This window comes from Sinocyclocheilus grahami, unplaced genomic scaffold (genome assembly GCF_001515645.1).
Source record: "Sinocyclocheilus grahami isolate Dianchi unplaced genomic scaffold, SAMN03320097.WGS_v1.1 scaffold1440.1, whole genome shotgun sequence".
Classification (NCBI taxonomy): Eukaryota; Metazoa; Chordata; class Actinopteri; order Cypriniformes; family Cyprinidae; genus Sinocyclocheilus; species Sinocyclocheilus grahami.
Genome location: NW_015506619.1, coordinates 77,910 through 82,173, shown reverse-complemented (window position 1 = coordinate 82,173; position 4,264 = coordinate 77,910).

Sequence of the window (4,264 nt, the reverse complement as noted above, 5' to 3'; positions counted from 1 at the left end):
TAGAACACATGACCATTTTTCACAGTAAATATATTTCTAAAGGTGCTGGTGACATTAAATTTTCACCAGATGTCGGTAACAACCCAAGCATACTTCAAAGTATCTTGGAGAGGTGAGGTGTCCAAGTCGCAACATCTAACTACTGGGGTGCCTCAGGGCTCAGTTCTTGGACCACTTCTCTTCTCTGTCTACATGGCATCACTAGGTTCTGTTATTCAGAAACATGGCTTTTCATACCACTGCTATGCTGATGACACTCAACTCTACCTCTCATTCCATCCTGATGATCCGACGATAGCTGCTCGCATCTCAGCATGTCTAACAGACATTTCTTGCTGGATGACGGACCATCACCTTCAACTCAACCTTGCCAAGACAGAACTTCTTGTGGTTCCATAGTTTCATCACAATTTCACCATCCAGTTAGACTCATCAACCATAACTCCTTCAAAAACAGCCAGAAACCTTGGAGTTATGATTGATGATCAGCTGACTTTCTCAGACCACATTGCTAAAACTGCCTGGTCCTGCAGATTTGCTTTATTCAACATCAAGAAGATCAGGCCCTATCTTTCAGAACACGCTTCACAACTCCTTGTTCAAGCTCTTGTTCTGTCCAGGCTGGACTATGGCAATGCACATAACTTAATTTCTGATCTTATTTGTTTTGTTTTCTTGGTATGTATGGATTACTTGGGTTGTTACGGATATATTTACTGAGAAAAATGGTGATGTGCTCGATACTTATTTTACCTGCTGTACGTCATGCTTTCACTGGCTGTGTAGTTTGTTTCTGAACTTCAGAATAGCCATTGTCATGATAAAATATTTCAAAAAAAATTACTTAACCGTTTGGTGCTGTTTGGCCATTTTTGACAGAATTTTTTTTTTAAGTTTTTTTTTTTTTTTTTGCTTCATTGGAATGGTGCAAAACGTGGTAAAGGTTTTAGCACTTAGACATGATGTGAAACAGTTAAATGGTCCTTAAAAAAAGTCACACTTGTACTGTTTGTGCTCAAAAGGGATGGCATTGGAAATGAATGGGGGGTGATTTTATCTAGTAGAAACTTTTGTTACTGTGGCCAAACTAAATCTTACTGAAAGCTCTCTTTTCTAGATATCAACCTCAAATTTGGAACACAACCTGTTTAGATTTATGGCTTTGATTTTCTCACAGATTTAGAGTAAAACACATTAGGAAAATATATATATTGAAAATGAAAATAGTTTGGAAATTCTGAAAATAGCAACTTTTTGTTTCAAGTCAGAGAAAACACCAAGAAGTCCGTATCCTGTGTGACGAGTGTGATGTCATACACGAGCCATGGTTATCAGTGCAACTACAAACCACAAAACACACACTTCTGTGCCACTTCAGTCTCAATCACATCAGCGTAGTTACATGTGTGCTGCTGTGTGTTCGTCTGGTGATGAGCGTGAGCCGTCTGTCACTCATGGGGAAGCAGACACACATTCATGAGTTCACATGCTGGAGTGAACAGAAGCGAGAGATGAACCGTTTCTGAGCAGTACTGTTCCTCACACACAGCTGCTTCTGGCTTCAGCAATCACTCAACTGTTATCATGCTGCTTCTCAAGTCCTCACTCTCAACATGACTGCTGTGTTTGACTGAATGACAAACTCCTGCATTATACAGCATGTGCAACGTCAACCTGAAGACCTTACTGTAAACCGACTGAAATATCAGAACGACTCATTTCAAACATATCAAATTAGATCTGAGAGAAGTCTGAGTAGTACAGCAATGCAACACGGGCTTCCAGGACCTGATGGAAACACTGGTCGTTCATTGACTCTAAACTTATGTTTATGAAGCAAGATTCAGAGTAAATTCACAGGTGAACACTTGCTGTTCCGTGCAGCTTTCTTTAGGGAGAGGGGAGGTATTTGATCTTTTGTGAAGGAAGCTTTGAGAGTGATTGAGGAGAAGGCAGCAGGAGAGCATCAGAGACACACTCAAGCAGCTGTACGGCAGTGAAAGCAAAGCCTCCGTCCATCAGCATGATCAGATTAGTCTCGAGTTCAGCAGAACCTGAGACAGACGCCTCAGTCCTGGACTCTGTGTGATGGGTTTGATTACGTCAGCTCTGATGACAGCAAGACACAGACACTGACGCAGAGCTGCAGAGTTCAGTCTGAATCCACTCCACACCTGCCAGTCATTTACAGAACCGCTTCAGCTGTGTTTGATTGGATCTGGTCTGAATGAACATCAGATCATCAGATCATGAGATCATCAGAACATGAGGTCACGAGATCATCAGATCATGAGATCATCAGAACATCAGATCACGAGATCATCAGAACATGAGGTCATGAGATCATGAGATCATCAGAACATCAGATCATGAGATCATCAGAACATCAGATCATGAGATCATCAGAACATGAGGTCATGAGATCATCAGAACATGAGATCATCAGAACATCAGGTCATGAGATCATCAGATCATGAGATCATCAGATCATGAGATCATGAGATCATCAGATCATGAGATCATCAGATCATGAGATCATCAGAACATCAGATCATGAGATCATCAGAACATCAGATCATGAGATCATCAGAACATCAGGTCATGAGATCATCAGAACATGAGGTCATGAGATCATCAGAACATGAGATCATCAGAACATCAGGTCATGAGATCATCAGATCATGAGATCATCAGATCATGAGATCATGAGATCATCAGATCATGAGATCATCAGATCATGAGATCATCAGAACATCAGGTCATGAGATCATCAGAACATCAGATCATGATATCTTCAGATCATCAGAACATGAGATCATCAGAACATCAGGTCATGAGATCATCAGAACATCAGAACATCAGATCATGAGATCATGAGATCATCAGAACATCAGATCATGATATCTTCAGAACATCAGATCATGAGATCATCAGAACATGAGGTCACGAGATCATCAGATCATGAGATCATCAGAACATCAGATCACGAGATCATCAGAACATGAGGTCATGAGATCATGAGATCATCAGAACATCAGATCATGAGATCATCAGAACATCAGATCATGAGATCATCAGAACATCAGATCATGAGATCTTCAGAACATCAGATCATGAGATCATCAGATCATCAGAACATGAGATCATCAGAACATCAGGTCATGAGATCATGATATCTTCAGATCATCAGAACATGAGATCATCAGTCAGAACATGAGATCATCAGATCATCAGAACATGAGATCATCAGATCATGAGATCTTCAGAACATCAGATCATGAGATCATCAGAACATCAGGTCATGAGATCATCAGAACATCAGATCATGAATTCATCAGATCATGATATCTTCAGAACATCAGATCAGGAGATCATCAGAACATCAGGTCATGAGATCATCAGACCCGCCCTGCTCTCACTGCAGTATCTGCTCTCTCTCTGACCCTCACATCACCTGAACCCTGGTGGTCTTCCTCTGAGTCCACACTTTGGTGACGTGATGCCGGTTTGGCTGTCAGGTAGAAGTCTTCTGAGGAGCTCGTCTCAGTGGGCACTCATCTGAAAGCTAAAGTGACCAATGTTGGGGAGTAACTAGTTACATGTAACAGAATTATGTAATTTAATTACAAAGTAAATGTGTTACCAGAAAAAAGGTAACACTTTATTTTAAGTGACGTGACATGTGGCCAAGTATGGTGACCCATACTCGGAATTAGTGCTCTGCATTTACCCATCCAAAGTGCACACACACAGCAGTGAACACACACACCCGGAGCAGTGGGCAGCCATTTATGCTGCCCACTGCCCGGGGAGCAGTTGGGGGTTTGGTGCCTTGCTCAACGGCACCTCAGTCGTGGTATTGAAGGTGAAGAGAGCGCTGTACATTCACTCCCCCCACCTACAATCCCTGCCGGTATGAGACTCGAACCCACAACCTTTGGGTTACGAGTCCGAATCTCTAACCATTAGGCCACGACTTCCCCTTTAAGGTGTCCTTGTTACACATTACATATAGTTACTATTATGATAACAATAAATTATGCATAATTACATGTAAGTAACCTTAAGACAAACCCTAACCCTAATCCTAACCATATAGTAAGTGCATGTAGTTAATTAAAGAGGTCATATGATGCGATTTCAAGTTTTCCTTTCTCTTTGGAGTGTTACAAGCTCTTGGTGCATAAAGAAGATCTGTAAAGTTGCAAAGACTAAAGTCTCAAATCCAAAGAGATATTCTTTATACAAGTTAAGAGTCAACCAC